Raw genomic sequence first — 19,280 nt, 5'->3', positions numbered from 1 at the left:
GAATTCAAGCATCTACTTGAAGAGACACTGGTTGTATGCACAGGTTACAAGGACTGTGTTACCAGTGTTCTCTTCCATCATGACCACATGTCATGGCCATGAACTGATGGAGAAGTAGCAAGCCGCTGTGCTTCCTCTCCTGAGTATAAGATAACTGCCCCAAAGGCGAAAGGCAAAATTACTGAAAGGAGTGAAAATCACATGGGGAAAATGTAACAGGGTGCCTTCCCAGTCTAAGGAGTTTTGAAGGAAAACCTGTATGGAGAGCTTAAGCCCAGCACTAAGCAGGATAATTCAGACTGTCCTAATTAGCCTGCTTAGCTGGCTCGTTAGTTCTTTTAAAAATCCTAAAGCTCTCAGTGCTAGAGATCTCCTGTCCAGGGAAACACCCTGGACTGCTGAAGAGATCACACAGGGGCTATGTCTCTCTGACTCAAGAAGATACTGCACCCTTGACCGCTGTGGAGAGAAGTCTGCACTGGAATTCTTCCCCCCTCCTCCCCCCCACCCCCCCACTCCTAGCCAGACTGAAGGAAGCCGGGCCCAAAGGTAACTGACCTGCACCTTGAACTGTTTCCGTGATTGTTGTTGGTAAGGGGCCTAGCCCCCCAACCCATAGATAGGATGTGGTTTGGTGTAGTCAGTGCTCCCTATGGGAGCTAGGCATTTTTTTTCCCCCTTTAACCCTGTTTTTGCTGAACACAAGCTTTTGTTTCCGTTAAAGGTTTAGCTAATAAAAAGCCTATATTTTTCCCCTAAACCAAGTCTCCCTGTTTTAACCTCTGCACACATCTCCTACAGTAATATTTGCGGAGATGTGTAAAAGTTAGTTGTCACTGGAATTTTTCGAACTGACTTTATTACTCTAGCTCTGAGCAGTGTGCAGGTTGGGAATCCCTGCATTGCTTCCTCACTTACTATATGCTTGTATGCCCCAAAAAGGAAGCATAATCATTGTTTTTCAAAGTTAATTTCTTTTTTATATATGTAATCTTTGGTTTGAAACATGAACTACCTGTATAAGATATTTAAAAAGCTGTTAAAAAGCTGTGGACATGGTTGGACACTTTCACGTTTTATGATGCAAATATACATTGCGAAATTGAGCTTCACATTTATGTTCAGCAGTGACTGCATTGTGAAGTCTCTGATCTGCAAGACAAAGTCAACGCAGTGTGCAAATAACACTTGTTTAAGCAAATAAAACATTGATTTTATATGATTTTACTTTGCTTTTTTACATTGTTTTTAGAGAGTTTTGTCAGTAGGAAGACTTTGATATATTTCTCGTTTATTTTTATGGTTTTTTTTTCTATGATTTCCTCACCAATTCATATAGTAAAATACATCATTATTGCATACGATTTCTAATCACGCTGAGAAAATTATCATAAAATACATTAGGTACCGACATGCCACTATAAATTTAATTGAGTGTATCAATGAACTTGCCTGGCTGCCAAGCTAACTAGGCAATGTGAGGATATTAAACTCAGTTTTATCACCACAATAGTCAGGTCACATTTCCACTATTGCATAAGTAAACAGATTAACCAGTGTAGCCCCGGTAAGAAGTGGGGGCTATATATCTTTCTCCTACTGGTGTAAGTCCTGCTAAGGGCAGGCCGCCAGTAGTATCATGGGTTTCCCCTGCTTCAAGCCCTGCCTTGATTGGTGGAGTTAGGCCCCCTGACTCTGTGTGGAAGGCATGAGACACAGGGGAGGGGCCTGCTGACATCATTAGGGGTGGGGCTGACTAAACTTAGTGTTGCCTGTTCCTGTAAGAGACAAGCAGTTCTGTCCTGGGTTCAGAAGTGTTGGAGTGACTGACCAGAGAGGTCATGATTAGAGTGATACCTGTGCTTGGAGGAGAAGCAAAGGCTCAGCCTGATTAGAGCTGATAGCCGATAGTGCGGTGGACCAATGCCCCTCACCCTGCTCAGCGGGTGAGGGGGGGAATCTAGCCTCACCCAGAGGATATACTCCTCGGGGTGGGTGTCGGGGTATTGGAGCTCCATACAGCCCATCCTGCAGGGGTACAGTCTGGAGAGAGAGGAGGACAAGATCCTGTACACTGTACCTGAGTGCTGCTGTGTATGAACTGTTGCTGCTATTGCTGCTGGAGAATAAAGGACATTGCTGCTTTTACTAAGGACTCTGTGTGTGTGAGACTGAAATCTCTCGCCCTGAAGCAAAGGGCTCTCTGGAAGGATTTCACCCTACATCCTAAGGGCTTACCAGAGATGGAGGCACTGCACCGTTGCTGAGCTAAAGATGAAGGCATATACACCAGAAGCCTGTCCCTGTTGTCCCCTATACCATCGCGGGAGACTCAGGCTCTCCTGTTCCTCACAGGTATGCACCACCATAGTACATGTAACCAGCCCTCATTACACCCTAGGGGTCCAGTCTGTGACCGGGGGGGGGGAGGGAAATGGGTTACACTAGTATGCAACATATCAACTTTGGACTGCTTGTATCTGTAGCGCACACAGTCAGAGCTTAATCTTTGCTTAAAACATGTCTTGCATGATTACAAGGACTAACATTTATTTAAAGCATAGTATTTAACTTCTGTTAACATCCCTCCTCCCCAACAATGCTATACAGTAGGTGCAACAGTGTGGCTAAACCAAACTCAATGCTATTGAACATCCCCAAAAATCAATACCCCCAAACTTTAATGGGACCAGCTGTACTCCTGTACCATACTCCTACCTGAGTCATACTCCAGCCTACAATGAGTAGTTATTTTACCTTATTGTTTCAACAATGCCCCATATTCCCTCTAGATTGTAAGCTTTTATTAGCCCTCACTACCTTTTGTATTTATTTATGCCTTTATCAGTGTATTACAGTGAGCACATGGAAAATATTAGCGCCACTGAAAATGTACTTTCTAATGTAATTCTTGATGTATGTGTGTGTATATGTATATATATATATACAGTGTTCGACAAACCTATACATTTGCTCGCCTCGGGCGAGTGGATTTAACCCCCGGGCGAGTAAATATTGGCCCAAGCAGCACACGTTTGGTACTAGGTGGCGAGTAAATTTTTTTGTGTGGCGAGTAGATTTTTTGGTGATTTGTCAACCACTGTATATATATATATATCAAATAAAAAGTTCACTTATGAGCACATTCACATGTCTTAGACAGGTCTGCAACCCTGCCTTTCACCATTATCACCTAGCATACAGTGCTTCCACTGCAGCAAGGGATTCTGGAAAATGACATGCAAATGAGATCACCTTTTGCCTGAAATCCATTTTTACATGGAGCCCTTATAAGTGAATGCTTGCTGTTAACACTGCTTTTAAGCATAGCATGGGAATCAGATGCAAAGCCAGAGAAACCACTCACAGACATTTTTCGACCTTAATGGGTCTCATCAGTGTGAGGTTGGTTATACTAGCTTTGACATTTTCAAGGCTGTAGGATTTATCATACACATTTTCACCCACCATAACTTAAAATGTATATATAGTAAATGCTGGGTGCACACTATACACAAGTATGAACAATTGTAGGTATACTCATCAGTGGATGGACAGGGCACACCAACAGGTCCAGTATATACAGAATGTAGAAAATTCACAGCACTCTCCAGGTATCAGCAAAAAAAATTATTTACCAAATTCTTTGAGTACTGAGGAAAAGCCGATAAAGGGCCCCATGCAGTAAAATCTCAATTTTTGACAGTGTTGCTATCACGGTATACAGAAAGCCCCGAATACCAGTGATAGCAACATTTGCAAAAATGGCGAGTAGCCGGAGACGAGATGCTCGACTCTCTGAAAAGGCTCTCCCGGTGAGTTGATTCTGCTGGAAATTAATTATTTTGAATTTATATTTTATTATTAGTGTACATGAGCAGGGGGTCTCCGGAGCAGAACCGCATTGGTTTCAGGTCCGGGACCCCCTGCTTCCCGAGATACAGGCCCCGTTATGGGGTGCCAGTAATGCATATGAGATACCGGCACCCCATAGTGGGCCTGTATCTCGGGAAGCAGGGGGTCCCCGGACATGAAATCAACAAGGTTCTTCTCCAGAGATGCCCTGCTCATCTACACTAGTCTTAAAATTTATACTAAAATATGTAGTAAGCACCAATACACAACCCACGCCCTGTGCCCCCACATAAAACCATTATTTACTTATTTTTACACATGCTTGATAACATAGGCCGGCAGGGGTCCCCGGGTGGTCCCCATGGGTGTCTGGGGGTCCTCGGTCATCTCAACGAGTGTCTTGGGGCAATCGGTTGGTACCCGTGGATGTTCGGTGGCCCCACAGGGGTCCCTGGGTGGTACCCGTGGGTGTCTGGGGGTCCTCGGGTGGTCCCCGTGTGGTACCATTCATGTTGTAAAAATAAATAAAGATGGCCTACATTTGGCCTACATTTCAATAAATACACCTCACCTCCTAAACACATACAGTACAGTAATGTGCAAATTAACTACTATCCAGATATGGATAATAGATCATTTGCCCATTATTAAACAAAACATTAGCCAGCTAGCATAAATAAAGTAAATAAAACTGTTCTACTTACCCCTGCCATTATAAAGGGCGTCCTCATCAGCATACTTCAGGGCCATGTCCAGGGCCAGAAAGAATACATAAAATACAATCTAATGGCCCCTAACCCCTTAATCACTTAAGCGGTTAATAACCGCTATAGTAATTAAGGGGTTAATCCACCCTGCCCCGCTTCCCACCCGGGAGCCTAACCACATACCCTCGACCCACTATACCCACCCTGTACTTATTGATTGGCATAGTAGTACATCATACCCATATAATATGGGCATGATAAGCTACTATAGCAGTCAATGGTCACCCTAATACAAAAGAATGAATGTCCAAAATACACAATAATCAAACATATACAACAAGCACCTAAACCCCCAAAATCAAAAATTAAAAGCACTAGCGAACCAATCAATTACCTAAATGAAACCACTAGCCAATCAATTAAAGAAATAAAACCACTAGCCAATCAAATAAAGAAATAATACCACTAGGCATTCAATTAAAGAAATAAAACCACTAGGCATCCAATTAAATAAATAATCAAATAATCAATAATCATCAAGAAGGTCGACCGACCAAGACACTCTTGCCCCAACTAAGATGGCCACTAAATAAGGAAGTCAGTCTCAGTTTGATTCAGATTGTCAGCACCTGCTCCAGTGCTTTGAATAGCAGCCAAGGCTTGAACAAGGTATTCTAACCTTTGTGCTCCCAGATCACATATGATTCACTTTCTTTACCATTCCTGTCTCCAGTCCCATTCCTTTCTCCAGTCCCGTTCATGCCACCAACTCTGACCCCGGAACTGGACCCTGCTATTCTTGCCTGCCGCCTGCCTCAACCCGGAACTGGATATATCTACCAGTGCATTTCTAGTACTCATAGCCAAGGTCAAGTTCAGGGTATCACTCCCTACCTCTGCCCTGCGGTCTTTTTTTCTCTATCCTCTATCGGGCATCTCCGGTTGTGTCTCACACGTCTGTTCATGTCTCTGTGTTTAGGTCCTCCCCAAACCTCTGTTAATAATTAAGCATCATATTATCAAAAAAGTGTTTATTTAGAAGTAGAATGAAAAGAAGTAAGCTGTGCGTATAGACCAAGGCAGAGTCTATTCAAAGCTGCGGAGCAGCGGTATGAGGAACTATGAAAAGCACAGGCATAAACAGACCTGTGAGTGCACACGGAGATACCCAACAGAGTGGAAGGACTGCAGACATGAGGGGATGTCAAAGCACAAATGGTTTCAAAGCAGAAAGGGAATGGTGCAGCAGACACATGCTGAGGAATCCATTATCCCCACTAACAAGAAAATTAAAAAATTTGGTCCCATCAAATGAGTATAACTATATATATTTTTCTATATGTTAATGTGCGTTGCTTCCCCCCCTCCCCCTGGGGGATCTTGCCTAGGCCACAGGTCCATGTGGTGCTAGTTACCTGTGAGGGTCCAGGAGAGATGAGCTTCCGCGATGTTATGAGGAACAGGACAGGCTTTTGGTTATCCACAAGTTCTCTTCATCTGTGTCAGCGCCTCCAGTCACAGTAGGCTCCAGCAGAACTGGAGGCAGTCCCCGAAAAGGCAGTCTTTTCTCCCATACCTTTGCCCAATAGTCTGCTACTTAGGCAGAATTATATAAAAAGTATCTTTATTGGTGCAGCCACTGCAGGTGATATCACAGCGTTTGCATCATAGTGGAGAATGGGTCCCAGACCCCTGGATGGTGCTGGCCAGAAAGTAATATTGAGGCCTTGTGCTCTTCACAGATCTTGAGCTCACTCAGCCCTGCGAGGGGCACGTCTCACTCTCAGCCGGGAGGTACTTGAACTGACTCTCTCACCCCCACAGGATGGGCTGAGCTCAACTCGTATAATTTGAACACTTCCTCCCTAAGTTCAGAGGGGGAGGGCACAGGGTCTACACCATGATTGGCTGTACACAGACTCCTGTTCACCTCCACCCCTGTCACTCAGAGAGGCAGCATGGGGAGGGGTAAACACACAGGATAACCTGCCACTGTCTGTAGCTATCAGAATTTACATGACAGGAAGGCAGAAAGATAGTCTGGACAGTCATGGCTATACTCTCCCCTTAGGTGAAATTCTAATGTCCTTACTGGGATTCAATTTAGATACCATCCAGTAACCTGGAGCCGACAATACAGAAATAGGTTACACAGATGTTACAACATAACCGATAACACAGTAAACAGACGACTAACCTATATTATCCACTGTTTACAGCGATGATAAGAAGTAACAATTCTTCCAACTGGAGAAGAATAAGACCTTCATTATATTATTTGGGATCCGGCTTCTTTACTAACCACCCATCAAACAACTTGGTCCAGCTGTAGTACACCTTTGGAGGACCAGGACCCTGCCTAACTTCTACTCTATCCTTATAGATGCATGTATCCACTAACCATTCTTCCATGATGAAGCATATTTTAGACTCTAATATACTGTATAGATTTTCTCTGAAGTCTTAGACTTCAGATACTCCAAAACAGCCTGCTTGAGCCAATCATGACGTTTTTTTTTCCATTTCTTCCATGATCAGCTCAGGCACATATGGGAAATTGTAGCCATGAGACTGACGGTACCGGTGTAGACTGACGGTACCGGCTCTATCAGTTCTACTAAATTTTAATATTTTGCCGCCAGCTCTTTGGTCAGGCAGCACCCAAAATTTAGGTTCACTAAGTTCTGCCTCCTGATAGAAAATGGAGGGTCCTCTCACCCCTAATTTTATTTCTCTCACCCTCTTGCGAAGGGCTTCAGCTATTTCCTCAGGTGACAGTTGACCTTCCTCCCACCAGTGGTCCACGACAGGACCATCCACCAGCAGTAGCCAGGTCCTGTTTAAACTGGCGGGTATCCCTGAAACATTGAGTCCTACATCTTAAAAGATTCCACGGACTGATGTTCTATGTATAGACTACTGGTCCTGGTGTCCATCTGGGAGGACACACCAGAAGTAGCTAACTGTTGGGACAATGATGATTCCCTAAACGACCTGAATGACCCCGGGGATCTAGCCACTAGTATGCGACTAGATGCAGGTATTTCTCCCTCTGACTCATCAGAACACCCATCCCTTCCCCCAAAGTTCCAGTCCCTTAAATCCGTTGACAGGCTAGGGAACAGATCATCACTGGGGAATTTGGTTAATACAAAGTTGGATGCAGCAGGGACCGAAATATTGGGACTACAAGCTAAGGGTCGAGGCCTAGGATGGTCCCGGATAAATTTCTCAGGGTAGGGCTTACCCTTAGATGGCATTATCAGGCTGGATTCACAGGATGGTGACTGGGCTGGTGATGGGGCTGGTGACAGGACATGAGCAACTGGGGCCGGTGAATTGGCCCTTTCAATGTCAATGACCAGTCCAGAGTTTGCAATTTTGGGTTTTGCACAACCCCTAGAGGATGTATAGGGGCAATGCTAAAGGATCCACGGTTCTGACAACTTCTTCCCTGGAGTGGGGTCTTCTGGGCAGTGGTAAACTGTCTGGCACTCACCCCAGGAAGTCCTGACTCTGGTTCCGCAGCTGCCATCTTGACGACATCATCAGGTCACGCTGATATCGTGAGGCTGCCTGGCAAGCACAAGTTCGGCGGCGATGATATCTCATCCGGCTGTGCCGGAAGTGCATCACCCCACGGCACACCAAACAGGGCTCTGCCTGGCTCCTCGTCTGGTAAGGCTGCAGCAGACTCCTATTGCTGGAAGACAATGGAGACTCACCCAGCTGAAGGTAGGAGATGTCACCTGGTTCCTCAGCAAGTGGGTCTTTTACTGAGCCGACACCTTCCTCTGGCGTGGGGCTCCTCGGGGGGTCCGGCAGCACCACAGCCTTCAGGACGGACGTCGCTGGATCTAAACTCTGCCGCAGAACACAGGTAGGTGCAGGCCTTTTCTCTACAGGTGTCTGGCAGCTTGCTTCTCCTTTGGAAGAGGAGGGTAAAGACACCTCCTCCGGGCAGCGATGTCAGGTGCCTCGCACCCTCTGGCAGCAATTGGCATGGAGCTGACCCGCTCCGGCGTCACCAGAGGAAGCGTACCCAACACCCCTGGGTCAGTCAAAGCACCCTCCCTGCGCACCGACACCGGTTCCAGTCCTGGAACCATTGGGAACTGGACCACTGGGACGGTCCCAGCACAGGAACGCTTGGCTCAGTTACAAGAGATTCCAAATTTAATTACTTGACGTTCATATGACAATTATGATCAGATTATTTCAATTGTTTGATACGTCATTTTGTTTTTCACTTCGGTAATGTTGTTTCATTAATATTGTCTTTTGCCTTTTGGTACAATAAATGAAAATTCATCTTTGCACCTTTTTGTTTAAAAAGATATTAAATACTTGAAAGGCACTTCTGTACTACAACTGTTTCAGACCAATAATCTCAATACATATCCCCCATGTTTTTTTTTTTTTTTTAACATCTATTTGTGAAAGTAAATTTACTTTTCAAAGCTATTTAGGATTTTCTTAAAATAAACACAGTTATGTGATAGCTATTTCTCAATGTCATACCCCACTATTTAGTAGAGGTACAAGAGGTTGGTGTTACATGCATTAAAATTAAACGTATCTGACATATGCTGATATCATCTTCTAAAGTGTCTTAACATCTTTCCCCAAAACCTTCATATTTCCTCCTTTATCATGTTGTTCATGCAGCCAGTATAAATTACTTTTGTCTTTTCAGCATGATCTTATCGATATTTGTGTGTGCTTTTAATAACAAGAAAATACTCTTCTCCCTGGTACAAATATGGCTAATAAATCTACTTCTGTATGATCAATGTGCAAAGCATGGACGTTAGTGGTTGTGAAAACTTGTCTCTTTAAAGCATGATTTCTCTAATAAATGGAGTCCATAGAATGTGCCAAAGCGTTAGTAAATATTTCAATTAAGTGCACAACAATAATCTAAAAGTAGGAATTTAAAAAGTGGATTGGAATCTAAACGTGTTTTTTCATTTGCCTGTCACTACCCAGAGTCCTTATCTGTAGCTGAACCACTGCATGGCATGTGACAAGGAAACAGGTTTAGTGAGTGACCTGTGGAATACCAGCAAATCCAAAGCTGTAATTGTGAGAACATAATAAGACAATTAAAAAAAGTAACAATAATTACACATTTTGCCTCGGGAGGGAGGGGGTGGAGGGGGGGGGGATACTGGGTAGTATTACATTAAAATGTAAAGAATTATAAATATATCTGTCTAAAATTAAAAAGTGTAAATAACATATATTCCTTGATTCACTAAACTTTGGAATATCAGTGAATTATTTTTTTTGTTAAAAAATGGGAATTTGTATTTTTTTTCCAATTCACATGCAATCCACAAAACTATAATATATGTATAAAATTGTATGTTCCTTAACTAGTTTGCATGCTGGCGTTTTACAATGGGAGATAATAACTATTGTCCATTTCATGAAATGGCATTGCAGCCACATTAAATAGAAATTTGGGGTACTATAGGGGTAATGCAATAAGTAATTTAACACTACTGATATTGGGTGCACTATTAATTGAGATGGGTAGAGAAAGTTATTCACGTTTCTGCAGAATTTCAACTGCATTTTTGCTGACTTTTATCTCTACCACTATTTGTGGACGTTCACAACATAGTGCTTAATTGGTGGCTGGGTGATAATGTCACTGCCTTTAAAGCTGGTGAACCTGGTCCAAACGTCAGCACTCCCAGTCCTCATGAGCTAAGGCATGTCACTCAATCTCACTGTGCCTCAGGCACCAAAATTAGATTGTAAACTCAATGGGGAAGAGACTCATAGGGCCTCATGCAGTAAGCGTCGATTAAGTGAAATCGGCAAGTTTACCGATTAGTCATGTTAATGGCGATTTTTCCTCTCCGTATGCAGTAAGTGCCGAATACATTCAAAATGAACCCGAAAACAAATCCGCCCACTCTCACGATGATTATCCGATCACACACAGGTGTATCGGCGTGCGTGGCGGGGTGCTGATAGGTTGCCCAATCACAAATCTTGCTGAATCAGGCGAAACAAGCATGTATTGGATTGCGCACCATATTTAAAGGCAACGTGTACTGCTAATCATTCTCTGTGTTGTTGGGAGTGAGAGAGAGAGAGAGACGCACAGAGCTGGCTGATTGAACATTTGCATATTGACGGAGAGACTTGTTGTGTATTGGGTGAGCTTTGTCCATTGTTGTTTTGTTTACATCTTTGTCTTGTTTTATATGTGGAAGTGTTTCGTGTGATTGGCTGTACATTAGTTGTCTGTTTTTTGTGAGTGCTGGAAGTATGCCCGCAAAGCGTGGGAAGAGTGATGCTGGTGGGAGTGGGAGTGCTACTCGTGCGAGTACGCGTCGGAGTGAACGTACTGTTCAGGGGAGTGATGTTGCTGGTGCACCGAGTGGTGTTGCTGGGAGTGGGAGTGCTGTTGCTGGGAGTGTTGTTGCTGGGAGTGGGAGTGCTGTTGCTGGGAGTGGGAGTGCTATTGCTGTGAGTGGGAGTGCTGTTGCTGTGAGTGGGAGTGTTGTTGCTGGGAGTGGGAGTGCTGTTGCTGGGAGTGGGAGTGCTGTTGCTAGGAGTGGGAGTGCTGGTGCTAGGAGTGGGAGTGCTGGTGCTAGGAGTGGGAGTGCTGGTGCTGTGAGTGCTGCTGGTGGCGCAGTTGCTGATGGGGTGGATGGTGGTGGCGTGCTTGCTGGTGGGCAGCTTTTGGAGGCTCTTCCATTGGAAGAAGGAGAGTCCAGTCAGCACCAGCCAAGCTCTGACCCTAAACCTGCTCGGAAGAAACGTGTGGAGAAGCCACGTAATCCTCGCTTCAATGACCAGGAAAATACAGCTCTTGTCACTGGCATTCTGGAGCACTATGACAGTATCTATGGACATTTACTAGGTAAGTGTACCTTTACATTTATTATTCAAATACATGTGATCCTAGGTCATCTGAGTTTTGTTCATATGCAAATATGGGTTCAGAATATCTTTCTATGTTAATTAGTCTGGAAACACAGCTTTTTATCATGCCTTACAAGGACAACTAAACACAGGCGGTCAATTTGCCATAACTGCATACAATATGAATGCAACCTTGCTTACATGTATAGGTTTAGTAGTGAATGCTCATGTGCTTCACATATTACACATAAAACAGCATGTTTGCTATCTCTTGGAACAGCTAGCAGTGTAGGAAACTGGTGCTTCTATTATTAATCATTTACCTCATATATTTTATATGTTTTTCAAGGGCGGACAAGTTCAGCAAGCAGAAAAGAAATGTGGGACACAATAGTCATTGGTGTCAATGCGTGTGGGAATCATGTGAGGGACAAGCGGAATTGTCACAAGAGATTTGATGATATTAGGTCCAAATTGAAAAAGAAAATACAACACCAACGCGTGCATGCTACTGGCACTGGAGGTGGGCCGACACCACAACGTCTCATATTAAGTCCATTGGAGGAGCTGCTTCGGGCAAAATTACTTCCCGTCGTCGTGGAAGGCTTACCTGGTGACCGTGATATAGGAATTTACCCCTCACAATTTCCACCAGGTGAGAAATATTACTGTACTAGGCGTGTCGTTGCTTACAGTTATTTTGCATAGTTACACTGCTTTTTATACTGTCTTCACAATATAAGCATACCTGCATCTATATATGTATATGTCTGATTCTGTATATATATATATCTCAAAATAGACATATATGTTGTAGTCCTACTAAAAGCAGTAACTAATATAGCACGTGCCATTGCGTGCTCATTTACATGTGAATTCCCAAAATGCATTGCTGCAGTGGAAGCAATTGATGGTGGGCGAAGATGGGGAACAACAGGGTAGTACACATGTGTAACACATGTTAATGAGAAATTATTACTAGCTACAGGTACAGAACAGAAATATGTATAATATTATTGTGTATTTTATTTATTTTACTCCGACAAACATGACATTACTGCCTATTTTAAGCATGCATCAAATATATTGCATGCAACGGCCTACAAACATCACTTGCACTAACACATCTATAGTTGTTTATGAAAAGGTCCATTTTTGCTTTAACTCATATACAGACAGCATAATGAGGCACACGTATCATATTTTATGTCATTGTTTTCATAACTTAAAAACTGCACACGACTATTTAGCTCATCTACCATTGTGTTAAAGCAGCTGCAATTAATATCTCATCACAGCATACACTTCAACAGAGGGGGTGGGGTTCAGCACACACACTAATTACAGCCTCATTTTAGGGTCAACTTAGTTCACACCATTTTCACCTGTTTCAAGTAATTGAAAGGTGTGGCTGATTAGGCTTTTTGGGGAAGGGAATACCGTTCTTACAACCTGACTAGCACAACTGAAGTTAATCACACTCATTTGAAAGCTTCACTTTAGCTACTAAATGCCCCAACAACTCATTACTTATCAAAGCGTACGTCACACATTAGTTCACTCATATCTATAGTTGAACTACTACTATCAACGACACATTATCACACACTGCATGTGTTGTCTTGTTTAGTCACAGCCACATTCATGTGTGCCACATCTTATATTAATGTACCACACATATCCTCTACCAAAAACAACACTTTTTGCAATATGACCACCTTCATGATAACCATTCTGAATGGTCATCTCATGATAGTTATGTACATTATGATACTGATATCACTACACAACATATGATTTTTATGTACAAATTTTATCTATTTATCCTCACGCATTACTGCAGGAACATAGTATGTTTTATGTTAGGGAACTCAAAAGTTCTAAGTACACAGGCATGTACATTGTTATTACAACTATTTATGTTCACTTTCACACACACATTTTGGGTTAAGGAAATGATGCTGTTAGGTACTCATAAATACAGAACATACAATAACTGTTTGTTCAATATTTACACATGTAAATGTAAAACTTATGTTATTGTTATATATAGTTGCCCCTGAAGGACATGTGTCACCTGAGACTGAACAAGTGTCTTCACCTGGGTCAGCCAGCTCAACACACCTAGAAGGTGAGTGTATCAGTTGGTGGCCATATAATATGTGCTCTTCTATATGTTATGTTGTCATGTTCATTATTTGTTTTGCACATCTTCTTTAAATAGGATTACTTAGTGTCAGTGAAAATTAAGTGTAAGGCAACTTGTATTGTGTTAGTGATGTTAACTATCATGTAGGAGTTGTGAGTTTACAGCAAGTTTTCATTCACTCATATTTCATACTGAGTCCAAACATTATTCTTAAGTCAAGGTAGTTTTTAATGTGAGGTTATAAAACGTATGGAAACATGTTAGTTGTTACTTATGACACAGTACAATTACATAGTAACACAGCAGAGATTAACATGCCATTTAATAATGTGTACATTTATTTGTAGAACATGATGAAGAGGATTTTGATGATGATGATGATGATGATGATGATGATGCCGCCGCCGCCGCCATAGACACACAAATACAAGCAAGTGACCATGAAGAGGTTCCAATTGAAACTGATTTACCGCCAAAACGTCCAGCAAATACCACATATGATGCAATTGTAGCTTCTGAGGGAAAAATTGTGGAAGCAGAAAATCGTCGCCATTCTGACCTGATGACAGTGCTGGAAAGGATGATTGCACTGCAGGAAGAAACAGTTTCACAATTGGCACATCTCCACAGAGTCTTCATTGAAGTGCCTAAACAGTTGCAAAAAATCAACACCTCATTCGAAGCATTAGTTGTTCAGCAAACACAAGCTAATTACTGGAGAATGACTAATGTACCACAATTCAACACCTCACAGCCAGGATCTGTTCATACAGGTCAGTTTTCACCACATTCATCTGATATTCATTCACCAGGCCCAAATGTTACCGGTCAAGTAGCAGACATTGCTGTGCAGGTTCCTGATGACATCCTACCGCTGCCATCTGTACAAATTCAGCAGCAGACACCTACAAAGGAGGCGACAAAAACAAAACAAGACACACATGAAACAGACCAACCATCACTTGTGCAGTGTCTACCAACTTGCTCACATGTGTCAGTGGGCACAAGCCCTGTCCGTGAACAGTCACTACCCAAAAGCCCTGTAGGTGAGTCACTGCCCAAAAGGCCTGTAGGTGAATCGCTGCCCAAAAGCCCTGTAGGTGAATCGCTGCCCAAAAGCCCTGTAGGTGAATCGCTGCCCAAAAGCCCTGTAGGTGAATCACTGCCCAAAAGCCCTGTAGGTGAATCACTGCCCAAAAGCCCTGTAGGTGAGTCACTGGCCACAAGCCCTGTAGGTGAGTCACTGGCCACAAGCCCCGTAGGTGAACAGTCACTGCCCAAAAGCCCTGTAGGTGAGTCACTGGCCACAAGCCCTGCCCGTGAAGTGCCAGAGGCCACTCAAAGTGGCTCTGTTGTGCCTAAAGTTGGTGGCAAAAGAAAAAGGAAAATTCAAGAGACAACAAGCAGGCCTGTTACTCGCTCGCAAAAGGAACAAAAAAAATAAATGTTATAATTCAGAAAATATGTCTTTGGCCTTGTTTTGTTGACTTCAGATTATCTAATTACTATTGTATGTATGCTGAAGACTGTGTTGTTTCCAAACTTTCAAGTATGTTCTTGTACACGTGAAGTTTTGGAAATGTTAACACTCCTAATTAATGAATAGTGTTATAAATATTGATGTTTTAATCGTCTGTTCAGTAATGGTCCACCAGGAGCCAGTTGCTAAGTTTAGAGAAGCTGCCATTGACTTTGCAGCAAAACATTGCATTTGGGTGTGTTAATTGATGTAATCATTGCATGTGCATATTATTTTCATGCAATTATAAAAGCACCTATTTAACTGCAAACATCTTTCTTGTACGTGTACAGCAGGATTTTGTGTTAAATATTACTTACCTTTGGTGGCCATTGTAATGTTGTCCTTTAATCATTTATGTGTTCTTGTTTCAAGAACATCTCTGAATTGATACTAATATATATGTAGTATGTATTGATATATGCACACACACACACACAGACACACACTGTGTGTGTGTGTGTGTATATATAGTACTATCTAAACTGGTATAGATGTATTTACAAAAAACATACACTTCATGCTTCCTTGTGAAAACACACTATTTTAATAATACAGGCCTAATGTTTGACAACTATACTAAGTGTGAGCCTCTAACATTATTGGGTGCAAACAAATGTTTATTACTTAATTCACTCATGTTTATCACCATTTAAATAGGTTTCATACAAGGCCTACTTACTGCCATCAATATGTTGTGTGTACTCCTGCAATATAAAAAAAAAAAAAAAAGATACATTATATATATATATATATATATATATATATATATATATATATATATATATATATATATACATATACATATATACACACACACACACACACACACACACTATACATATAGTACAATATACACTTTATATATATATATATATATATTTTTATGAGAGAGATATATTTATATATATATAGATACACACGTATTTAAACTCATGCAGACAGGTAGTTAACCAGAATTTCAAATACACACAGAAATGTATGTGGGAAAAAAACATTTCATTTTGCAGGTGTGTGTATTTACTGATATGGCTGTCTAAGCACTATTTTCACACAGTGCTCTTTGTTATTTTTCTAGAAAACTCAATGTTACTGAAATAAGTGTAGGAATGTTTTCACAAACGAGATAAAAAAATGATACATGTTTTTCCCACATTCGCCTATCACTAACCACAAAACTTAAACCAATTAAAAGGACACATCCAATTGGCGTTTGAAATAAGGAGTAAAAGTAGTTACTTTTGTTGACCTTGAAAACGAAACACAGGAATTTGTTAGCCATTGAGCAGAATCATTTTGATGAGCAAAGAAGACAGAACTGCACACATCTTTTGTGCAACTCTGACATGGCTGATGAATTCGTTAACAATATGAATCCCCTCTTAGGTTATAAGTACATGGTTTCAGAAGCAATTTTAAACAGTCGCGGACACAAAGCAAGCACACGCCAAATCTATGATTTGATTCGAGCTAAATATCCTTATTACCAAGACCGTAGGCATGCGCGGAATTTTAATTCCTCAATAAGATTCACTTTATCAACTAATGACTTTTTTGAACGTGTGCAGGATAAGCTAGAACACACCTATGGTTTCTGGAAGATTGCAAAGGAAAAGCATTTTACCCTGAAAGAGGGCACATATATTGTTGTGAAAGGCATATTTATTCCTAATGCCAATAGCAATGGATCCGCTACTACTGTTCCGTGTGAATCGATACCTGCTGCAATATCTGCACCCTCCATTCCTGAAACCCACATTGTACAACAACAAAAGTACTATGATTATGTACCAAGCCTTTCAGCTGAAAATGCATTGGAATGGGAACCAGAAGAAATGAACCTACCTCCCGACCAATTGTTTGAAGAAAGCAGTGGCGATTCCTATGAGCGCTTCATGGAGGAGATGTGTGTCATACTGGATTCAGCGGGTGGGTCAAGCGTGGATGAAAATGCCTTGCATTTCTGGAGCGACCAGTTGCAGCCAGACGAACAGTTAATTCTAGAAGAATGGTAAATATAACAACCGTTATGCGTTGACTGTGCGTTTAAATGTTTTTTTTTTTTTTTTTTTTTAACCACCATTTTCCCTTTCAATGCGTGGATACAGCGTAACATTGCAGACTGCATAACATGTAGCGATCACAAAGAAATTGTTGCCGAATACAATATAGTATAACCTGAAAGAGTAGTACACATTGCTGACGGAATAAATATACGTACTTTAACCCTTTAACCATACCCTTTAACCCTTTAACCATACCCTTTAACCATATTAGCAACATTTTAACATAACTCTAACACATACCTGTTTTGTTATCATGCAACATTTAAAAGCGGGTCCACCACGTATGACGTGGGACCCTTGTCATGGCCCAAGGCGTCCTTAAAAAGGATTACGGATGTAAGTCCCGCCCCCAAGCGACGTGCGCGCCTCAAAGCCTATTGGCTGTCATGTTTTGTTATAGTAACGGTAACTGCAGTGTGTCATGTGTGCGGCTCAGTGTTTGTAGGCGTCAACTGGGCGTTAGCTGAATGTTAATTGAGTGGGAGGAGTGTTAGCGTGCGTTTCACGCTGGTTTAACATGACGTCACACGTATTGCATTTGCGCATTGTGTTATCGGCCGTCCTTTCTGTCCAAACACGTCTGTTTCAAAAGAATACAGATGTACTCGTTTAGAACGAATGTAGTTTCGTATTCATTGTATTTGAAATAAAGATTTTATGTTTAATGGTATTTTCAAGATGTATTGAACGCACAACGTACGCTTTGTTTTGCGCATGCGCTAACAGTTAGTGCAGCCAAGCGTGAAGTGCGTGCGCACACTAAGATGTGCGCGCACATTTTTCAGTATACAGGCAACGTTCACATCATATACATAGTTATGCCTGCTACAAATTTAAAGAAACATTACATACTGATGTACACTTGTACTTCTAACATATAAGTGAGTGACGTGTGTATGTACACAATCATATAGAGCTGTGTAATGCGTTGTCACGGATACATATATAGTAAGGTGCCATATTTGACCATCATGTGTTTGCTGTATTTCAGAGATGTCGGGGAAGATACAATCGGATCAATGTATGATTTCAGAAGAGTCTACCTTTATATGAGATGATTGTGAGGAGGAGCCACCGACTACTATACTACATATGGAACTAATTTTATATTGCTTGCAGCGCTTATTAACAAACAATTAAAAATGTGATACCCTTATGCCTATATTGCATAAGCACTTAATTAACATAATGATGTTGCAAAATAGTGCCTTATGAATTTTTATTGAGTGTTCTTTAATGACTACTATCATTTTATGGCATGGTGTGTTTTATATATAACAACCATTCCCACTCTGCTAACACATTTGTGAATTCTATTGTGTAATGGAACGTATGACTGTCGAAACTATGTAACAATAATAATAATAATAATTATAATATGAGCATGTTCATTTATAGCGCTGCTAGTTGTACACAGCGCTTTACAGACACATTTTTCAGGCTGAGGTCCCTGGCCCGTGGAACTTACAATTTATTTTTTGCCGCCTGAGGCACAGGGAGATAAAGTGACTTGCCCAAGGTCACAAGGAGCCGACACCGGGAATTGAACCAGACTCCCCTGCTTCAAAATCTCAGTGCCAGTGTGTGTCTTTACTCACTGAGCCACTCCTTCTCCCAATGTAAAGGACACTTACAATCAACTAGCCATTTCTTGTTAAAAATCTCTTGTTACATGGGTATGTTGATAAAATGGTTTGGGACAGTAGCAAATAATGTTATTGGCCAGATGTTGTGGTCCCCTACAATGCATGATGTTCTGATTATGACATCAACATCATGTAATGAAGTACGTTTCTGTGTATATTTCATTAACCTAACTAACTATAGTTTACTGTGTTTATTAAACGTTCTAAAAATACATAGTATAGTCAATATGATGATATAAGCTACCATAATAAAGCTGGTGTTATCATTTGTCGGTGTTATACATGGATCCTACACAAATTGATACAGACACAAACAGTTGTCTTACAAAGTGTGTCTATGCTAATGTGCACGTGATTGACGTTACAATTGTGACAATACTTGATAATTATCATCATGATAATGATGAAGTGACGTGATTTATATTGCAAAAATATTACCAACATTGTCATATT

This window comes from Ascaphus truei, chromosome 2 (assembly GCF_040206685.1).
Source record: "Ascaphus truei isolate aAscTru1 chromosome 2, aAscTru1.hap1, whole genome shotgun sequence".
Classification (NCBI taxonomy): Eukaryota; Metazoa; Chordata; class Amphibia; order Anura; family Ascaphidae; genus Ascaphus; species Ascaphus truei.
Note: the sequence above shows the minus strand (reverse complement) of the source record.